The sequence below is a fragment of the Herpailurus yagouaroundi genome, unplaced genomic scaffold (assembly GCF_014898765.1).
Source record: "Herpailurus yagouaroundi ecotype Mexico unplaced genomic scaffold, PumYag 202, whole genome shotgun sequence".
Lineage (NCBI taxonomy): Eukaryota > Metazoa > Chordata > Mammalia > Carnivora > Felidae > Herpailurus > Herpailurus yagouaroundi.
The window spans coordinates 8,557,317-8,566,453 of NW_024412433.1; the positions used below are offsets into that span (position 1 = coordinate 8,557,317).

Here is a 9,137-nt window from a genome sequence, read left to right on the forward strand (position 1 = left end):
AAATGAAATGAAATGAAATGAAATGAAATGAAATGAAATGAAATGAAATGAAACGAATCTGTATAAACCCATCACTCCAATTCTAGGATTATCAAAATGTTGCTGCTGGGAAAAACTCAACCCCAAATTCAATTCTTGGAATATGCACAATACTTCAGGGGAGCTAACCAAGCTTTCCCTGAAAATAAAAGGGACTGGCTGAGTTCTGCATTCAAGGGACAAATCTGAGCCATCTGCAGCCCTTCTGTGGACCTTAGCCCTTGAACACCTTGGGGGACGGAGGCCATGCATCTCTGTGCCATGCTACACAGTTTTTTTCCAGTTTCAAACATTTTAATTTTTTATTGAATTATAATTGGCATACAATATTATATTAGTTTCAGTGTACAAGAGAGTGATTCGATATTTTTATACATTACAAAATGCTCATCACAATAGGTCTAGTTACCATCTGTCATTATACAAAGTTATCACAATATTAAAAAAAATTTTTTTAAGTACTCTCTATATCCAACATGGGGCTTGAACTCACGACGCTGAGATAAACAGTTGCATGCTCTACCAACTGAACCAGCCAAGAGCCCCCAAATTATTACAATATTATTGATTATATTCTCTATGATGTACATTGCATCCCTGTTATTTATTTTATAACTGGAAGTTTGCACCTCTTAATTCCCTTCATTTATTTGGCCCATCCCCCCACTTCCCTCCCCTCTGGAAACCACCAGTTTGTTCTCTGTGTCTCTGAGTTTGTTTCTGTTTTGTTCTGTTTCTTCATTTGTTTTTGCTTTTTAGATTTCACATATAAGTGAAATCATGTGGCATTTGTCTTCCTTTGTCTGACTTATTTTATTTTGCATAATACCCTCCAGGTCCATCCATGTTGTCGCAAATGTCAAGATTTCATTCCTTTTTATGGCTGAGTAATATTCCATTGAATGTATGTATATACCACATCTTATCCATTCATTTGTCTGTGAACACTTAGGTTGCTCCCATATCTTGGCAATTACGTACGGGTACATATATCTTTTTGAATTAGTGTTTTCATTTCTTCAGATAGATACCCAAAAGTAGAATTGCTGAATCACATGATAGTTCTGTTTCCAATTTTGGGGGGAACCTCCAACATATGGTTTTCCATGATGGCTGCACGAATGTACATTCCCACCAACAGTGCACTTGGGTTCCCTTTTTTCCTTGCCAACACTTGTTATTTCTTATCTCTTTGATAATAACCATTCTGACAGGTGTGAGGTGGTATCTCATTGTGGTTTTGATTCGCATTTCCCTGATGTTTAGTGATGTGGAGCATCTTTTCCCGTGCCTGTTGACCATCTTGTATGTCTTCTTTGGAAAAATGCCTCTTCAGGTCCTCTGCCCATTTTTTAATAGGGTTTGCCTTTTTGTTATTCCGTTGTCTGAGTCCTTTGCATATCTTGGATAGCCACCCCTTATCAAGTTTGTAAGTATCTTCTCCCATTCAGTAAGTTGCTTTTTGGTTTTATTAGTATTTTCTTTTGCTGTGCAAAAGCTTTTTAGCTTGATGTAGTCCCATTTGTTTATTTTCTTTTTCTTTTGTTGCCGTTGCTGGAGAAAGCAGATCCAAAAGTGACACAGCTCTAAAATGAAGTCATCTTTGCAGCTGTTGCAGGCAAGTGCCTGGCCTCTCTCTCTACTGAAGGGCAAATAGCTGAAACCACACACAGAGGAACTGTGTCAAAACCCCCGAAGAGGATGAATTGGATGAGAGGGTGAAGCCACCTAAATTAAGCCCTTCAGGCTGACCCACTCAGACAAACCTGGCAATCAGCTGGATTGAGTTTATCTCGGAGCTCCAACAGGGGGAGTTCAGACCAAGAGCATGTTTCTGAGAAAGCACAGGGCCTGGATCTAATCAGCAGGTTGGAGGAGGAACGTACTGAAATACCGAGCGCAAATCAAAAGATGGACTACTGCCAACCCACTGCCTGGGCAAAAAAAAAAAAAAAAAAAAGTCCTTCCAGGAAAGTTGAGTTTTGTCACTGTCCAAAACTCATGATGTATGGGGGATTCAGATACATCTGTCTTCCTAGCTCAGAGTCCATGCAGAGGTGGAGGAACTGGATTTTGGTCCACAAGGGTTGCTTGATTTCGTGGAGAGAGAGCATACCCAAGTGGGAATACACATCCCCATCCCCTAAGGGAGTTATCAGTGAGCAGGAAAGCAGGGGAGTCCTGACGGTGGGTGAGGCCGGAGTCTTGGAGTCCATCTTGGCTTCGAGTGCCAGGTTTCCTTGCCCTATCCCAGAGGTGTGAGTTACATCATAGTCCCCAACTGTCGTGTGGACTTGATGAAGCTGGCAAAAAGACGCAGGCTATTTGGACTTCCAGAGGGGCATCTGGGTGGCTCAGTTGGTGAAGCGTCCCACTTTGGCTCAGGTCACGACGTCATGGTTCGTGGGTTCGAACCCCACATTGGGCTCTGTGCTGACGGCTTGGAGCCTGGGGCCTGCTTTGGATTCTATGTCTCCCTCTCTCTCTACCCCTTGCCCACTCACACTCTGTCTCTCTTTCTCAAAAATAAACATTAAAAAAATTTTTTTTAATGGACTTGCAGAAGAGCAAATCTGGGCAAAATCTTTTTTTTTTTTTTTTTTTTTTGAGTAGGCTCTATACCCAACACGGGTCTTGAACTCACAACCCCGAGATCAAGAGTCATATGCTCTACCAACTGAGCCAGTCAGGTGCCCCATGGAAGCAAGATCTTTTCAAAGCAAGTGTACATCTGCAAGAGACTGGTGGGACTCACAGCAGCTGGTGTTCATAGATACAGATGCTTAAGGTTCTCAGGAATATCGCCAGCTTCTAAGCAAGCTTAAAAATGCACACTGCACGGCATGTGATGTGAGCACAGAGCAGTAAATGCTAAAGTGACTGCATCTGGGTGGTTTCCCGGCTGTTGACACATCTCGAGAACCAGCAAGACAAGGCACACACAGAATGTCTTTAGTCTTGTGGCTGTCCCTGGCGTTTGAATGGGATGCTGCAGAAGGAGTTCTTGTGAGCCACTAAGCTCGCTCTGACCTCCTCTTGCCTTAGCCTAAACACCAGTGCTTTCCCTTGTGACTGTTGCTCTCCTGGTGAGACCTCCATACAGACCAGAAAGGAGTGTGAGACGGCGATAACTGAGCTACAAGAAAAAATAGTTGATTCATCTTCATAAAAGGCATAATTCCTGATGATGGAAAGTGCACACAGTCACATTAAATCTCCCTTTTTACCCTTCTCCTCATCATTAGCGAATGATCCATGAGCTCAGCTGAACCTGAGGTAGAACTTCTGTCTGGCCCTGGGACCAAAAGCCTTTGGCTGCTAACAGACATACGAAGCCAAAAGTGAAACTACGGGCGGTGAGGGGAGAATGTGTATGGACTGGCCACTGGCTTTCGAAGCGCGGTCCCCAGAGTGGCCTCAGCAGCGTCACCTGGGAACCTGTTGGACGTGCACCTTCTCTGGCCCCACCCACACCTGCTGACTGCGGAGCTGCGAAGGGGCTGGGACGGCGCTGGAGCGCAGGGGCGGCGGGGAGAGCGCGCGAGGCCAGCCCCGCGGACAGAGCGGGCTGCGGGGGGGGGGGGGGGGGAGGTACGGGAGCCGGGGCTGCGGGGGGTAGACCCCCAGCCGACGCTCAGCTCAGGGAAGGATGGGGTCAGCCGGGGCCCTGGGGTAGAGCAGCAGGGCAGCGGCCGTCCCACCCCGACCTGGGCCTGGGCGGGGCGGAAATCTGGCTCCTGCCAGGCCCCAGGCGCAGCCCCTCCGCCCCACCCTCGGGCGGTCACTTCCAGGAACCCGGACTCCGGCTGTACCAGCGCAGTGGTCGGGCGCGCAGAGGTTCCCAGAAATCGCTCGCGCTCTGGAGTGGGGACCGGGCCGCCCGGGCATCGCTGCTTTCCTCCCATCAGTCGCCCGGGCCGCCCTCCCGTCGCCGCCCCCTCCCCGCCCCGGCCCCGGGCCCCCATGCGGGCTCCCCGCTGGCTGCAAGCTCTCCCCCTTTGGCGGGACCGCCTCGCTTTCCCTCCTGCCTCAACTTGAGGAACCCCTCTCAAAACAGCTTAAGCCAGCGGCGCCAGGCTGGCGCAGTCGGTAGAGCAATGCGACACTTCTTGGGGTCGTGAGTTTGAGCCCCATGTTGGGTGGCCTTACTTTAAAAAATAAGTTAAAAAAAAATATATATATATATATATATATGTATAAACCCAGCTTAAGCCAAAAGATCTTTGCTGGCTCCCGTCAGCGGGAAGTCAGAGGAGGAGCCCCCCTCGCTCAAAGCTGGAAGGAGGACTCCAGCCCCGCCTTTAGCTCTGCGCTTGACGCTCTTCTCTGGGCTCTGCCTTTGGCTCTGCGTGGGAGTGACTGGAAGTCAGTTCTGTCTATGGCTAGGCCCCAAATGGGTGGCCTGCACAGAGCTAAGCCCCAGGGCAGGGCTCTCCCTGGAGTCTGGGGGCCCTGAGTGTCTGATTCCAGTCCTTCCAGGGTGGCTACGCGCGGCCCTTGGCTTTCTAAAACATCTCTGTGTGTATCGGGTAAGGGCTCCTTTGCTGAGCGTGTTCACGCTGATCGCTTGACTTGCAAGGACGACTCTGGGCTCACACAGGCTCACACAGGCTGGGCAGTGGTGGCTCCACCCCTGGGGCCTTGGAAATCCCCATCAAGGAGGAGAGGTGGGGGTGGGGGGCACAGACACATGCCCCGGCCTCCAGCTCTGGGACCCCCTCCCCCCTCTTACTGTAAGTCAGGGCAGCGGCCTGGTTCTCTGACTCCAGGCTGGACCAGGTCCCAGGAGGGCCTGCCAAGATCCTGGGGGGAGGTGCCAAAGTCGGCAGATTTGGAGTAACGAGCTTGGTAGCAGCATCTTGTCTGGGCTCAGAGGTTTCTGCTGAATAGAGTTAAGTCACCCCTTGCTCTGAGTATTTGCAGCCTCTAGGGGCGAAAAAGCTGTCCAGGAAAAGTGATAGGAACCATGTCCATCCCTTCGGGCTCAGGCAAATATGGCCCAACTGAGGGCCTGGGCAGAGCCAACAGGGGAAGCTCCAGGGACACTGGTGCAAACAGAAGGGGTGTCGTTGTCAAATACTGCAACAGCCTGAGGCCTGGACGGCCGCTCTCTGGGCCCCTCGGCGTCCCAGCAGCTAACACGTCAAGACTGTGCTCCCCGCTTGGTGACACTTGGCAGCCGCCTTCCAGTTCCACCAGCTGCAGGATACGGTGGGCCCCAGCTCCGACAGGTGCTGTTAAAGCAGAGTCCCAGAGCTCTCTGGGACTGCTGAACAGGGGCTCTGGAGTCAACAGGACCACATGAAAAACACACAGAGAGTGAAAGAAGTCCATGGTCGGGGTGGGGGGGGGACCTCCTGCTGCCAAGGGACCCTGCAATCCATTGCCTTTGAACACCCGGCTGGGCTGGGGAAGCCTGCGCCCCTTGGACGCAGCTGCTTCCTTCCCCGTGGCCTACTGGCTGGTGATGGGGTGGGGGGATGCTCTGAGTCTGGACGCTTCCCTTGCTGGGCCGTGAAGTGGTGACTTCTGACCAACCACGGCCAGGCTGGAAAGATGACACAGTCTCGTTTGTATGGAGAGGCAGGAAATTTCTTTCTCCAGATATTCTGATAGGCTGCACCCTGGACTTGTTTGGAAGAAATACTTGGCTAAGTCCTTCGGGCTGAGGGTGGGGTGAGGAGCAGACGGGAGTCTGGGGTCTTCTTGTTCCGCCTTCCCAGGAGTCCGGGTGCTGGCCCCAGGGCCTTTGCCTCTGAGCGCTGAGGTGGCTGTGGGCTGTGCCAGACGAGGGGGAGCTGGCACTGACCTGAAGTGCCCTGACAAAGAAGGGGATTGGAGCTGGGGGGGATGGGGGGGTAGAGCCGGTGGGGTGCTACTCTGGGAAACCACGGTGGGGCTAGATCCGTCAGCAGGGGATTTGGGGGCCAGAAACATCTAATGGAGGGAGTAGCATGAGCAATATTGGGCCCAATTACCCTTCTCCCCTTTCTCCACAGTAATAAAAGCAACCATTTTTAACCGGCCACATGCTGCTGGGTGATTCAACTGTGGCCAAGGGGATGAAAGCAGAGACTGCATCCAACATCCGGGATGCGTCCATCAGGGGAAAGTTGTGTCTTCTTTGTTTTCTTCCTCCTTTCTCCTTCCTGACGCTGGAAACGCAGATGGGTTGTTTCAAGTGCAGGTACCACGTGGGACCTCAAGGTGACCTTGGGGAAGGAGTCCATACATGGTAGCCCTATTGGTTTGGTGGGGCCACCAGAACAAATGATCGCAAACTGGGCGGCTTAAAGTGATGGAAGCATATTCTTTCTCTCGGAAGCGTGTTCTCTCACAGTTCCAGAAGCCAGAAGTCTGAAATCAAGGTGCAGGCGGGGTCGGTTCCTTCTGGAAACTTTCTCCCAGCCTTTGGTGGTTGTGGGCCATCCTCCGCTTGTAGATGCTTCTCTGGCTGCGTCTCATCACGTGGCCTTCCCTCTGCGTCTGTGTCTCCTCTCTTCTTATAAGGACGCCGCTAGGTTGAAGGCCTCCCCCTATTCCTGTCTGACTTCCTCCTGGTTACCTGCAAGGATCGTATTTGCAAATAAGGTTACATTCTGAGGTTCTGGGTGGACGTGAACCCTGTGGGGACTCTATTCTGCTCAGTACACAGCACCACAAGGTGGAGGGAGCTTGGGTCCCTGACACTGAGGCACACCAGGCCAGGCTGCTCTAAATGCCTACAGACGTGATGAACAGAGGGAAGCAAACCTCTACCTTATTTAAGCTGCTATCACTTTGATTGTCCAGGGAGATCTGTGGTCACTTCTAACTCATGCGAATATAGCCCCTCAGAACCCCTCATGCCATCTACACATTTCTCTTGGGGGCATTCATGAGTGGGGCGCTTGAAAGGAAGCTGAGTTCTCTTTATAGTTGGGCACAGGGTGAAAACCCGAGACAGCCTGAGGAGGAGAGGCAGCTGACATCCGCCCGGATGATGTGTCTACCGAGAAGCACTTCCTGCGCTGAGCACTCTGATTTGGGAGCACTGAGGAGGGAGACAAGCATCCAGGGGGTAGGTCCAGGGGGTGGCATCTGGGGAGGGGTTATCTTGGGAGCTGGGAGCATCAGGAGGCTGTCACTGCTCAAGGACCCAGCTCTGTCTCTGCTGCCCACCCCAGTCCACACGGCCCCACGATGTTCCTTGACCTTCTCCATACGTGACCCTGGGGAGACATAGATTCAAGGCCCTGTCCTGAGAGCCAGTGGGCAGCTGGTGCTGCCCTGCCTGTCTGGCCACACAGACCAGCTTGCCTGGACGTGAGCGGGCCCACGCAGCCCATCCACTGCACTCTACCTCGAGCAGGTGCCAGAGCACTGTCCCGGGCCAGCTCTGTACCTGAGCTGGAAGGATGGAGCTCTGACCCTGCCTGTCTTGTCTGTCTTGACCCAGGGTGAAGGCATACCTAGAGGTGGTCCAGCAAAGACCCACAGATCCCTATATCTCTGGTGGCCACAGGACTAGGCTTAGGGCAGCATCTTTGGGGGAGCTTAGCAGGAGGTGGAGGGAAGGGTGGCCCGGCTGACTGCTGGAACGGAGACTCACTTTGACAAGATCTGGACTTGGGCTTCCACACACAGTAGGACTGGGCAGGGAGGCACAGAATGAGCTGCGATGAATCATCACCCTGTCCTGTGCCTCCATCTCCCCCTTGAGCCTTCCCACGAGATCCCTTCCCGGAGGAACCTACCAAAAGGCTGGTAAATAAATTTTTTGGTTCCAAGAACAGCTGGGGAGGGAGGTGCAAGGGTGGCTCCTTCTCAGCCTTCTCCCTGGAGCAAGCCTGGAAGTGCCGAAGGGGTGCTGGGGTCTGGGGGGTGGCCCTCCCTCTGGGAAGGCGGGGGTGCTGGCTGACCCACCACTGAATCCAGGGGTACTCTGGAATGGCGGTGTAGTATGGTGTCACTGCCCTGCAGTGTCTAGGCCTTGGTCTGGACCCCAAAGCCCCTCGAGTCTATGCTGTCCAGGCCTTTGGGAGGCCAGGTCTCAGGCCAGGCCAGCTGCGACCACACAACTTCCTGAGCAGGCCTTTTGCCGTGTCCACTCATGGCACCAAACCCAGAACAGAGGTCCGGGGAAGGAGCCAAGATGGGGACAGATTTCCTTCCCCCCACCCCCCACCCCCCCCACCATCTTGGCCCCAAGAGCCCTCAGGATTCTGGTCTGTCCTGACTCACATTTCCTAGAACATCTGTGTCATAGAAATGTGTGTGCGCCTCTGGCAATGTTCTTTACTTGCACTTGGAGGTCTGCCTTGCTCTGGATTCTCTAATCGGGGGCTCCTGGGGCCAGAACCACAGTGGAGCCCAAGCTCCGGGTGACGCCCTGTCCTGGGAGGCTGCCTGGCCCCCGGCCCTCCATAGCCCCCACTCCCTCCCTCCGGGAAGCTGTGAGAGCTGCAGGCGCCAGCCAGAAGAGCCCATTCATTTTCTCTGCCTGCTCAGCCTTCACATGTCCTTTTAGGGTAGAGCCTGCCGACGCAGCCAGCGGAGGCCAGGCTGCTGGGAGGAACAGACGGGGAGGCCTCAGAGGGGCTCCCCACTGAGGATGCCTAGCTGCCCTGGGTGGTGAGTCTCCAACTTCCCAGACGTCCTTGTTAGCCTCAAGTTTTGTAACGTCCTCCTTCCTATCCTAAAATGAAATTCCCAGGTAATTTTTTTTTTAATTTTTTTTTTAACGTTTATTTATTTTTGAGACAGAGAGAGACAGAGCATGAACGGGGGAGGAGCAGAGAGAGAGGGAGACACAGAATCGGAAGCAGGCTCCAGGCTCTGGGCCATCAGCCCAGAGCCCGACGCGGGGCTCGAACTCACGGACCGTGAGATTGTGACCTGAGCTGAAGTCGGACATTCAACCGACTGAGCCACCCAGGTGCCCCGAAATTCCCAGGTTTGCCCACATGGCTTTAAAATAATCATTATAATGCCCTAACTGTAATAAAAAGAAGAAATCAAAGGAAAGCGATTTGTAAAAACCAAACCTATTTCCGCATGTAAGCACTTGGGACGGTTCCACCAGTCTGATGCTTGTGGCCTTCAGGCAGCCAGCGCCC

The 9,137-nt window shown here is 52.8% G+C and overlaps 1 long non-coding RNA gene across 1 annotated transcript in view; it reads left to right on the top strand.

Moving 5' to 3' along the window:
• The window catches only part of LOC121014447 (uncharacterized), a 12,166-nt gene extending 3,336 nt beyond the window's left edge, over positions 1 to 8,830 (top strand). The window contains exons 2-3 of the long non-coding RNA XR_005783219.1: positions 6,968 to 7,099; positions 8,785 to 8,830. This is a non-coding gene — a long non-coding RNA (uncharacterized LOC121014447). The remainder of the gene's footprint in view (positions 1 to 6,967; positions 7,100 to 8,784) is intronic.
• Positions 8,831 to 9,137: the final 307 nt, after the last annotated feature.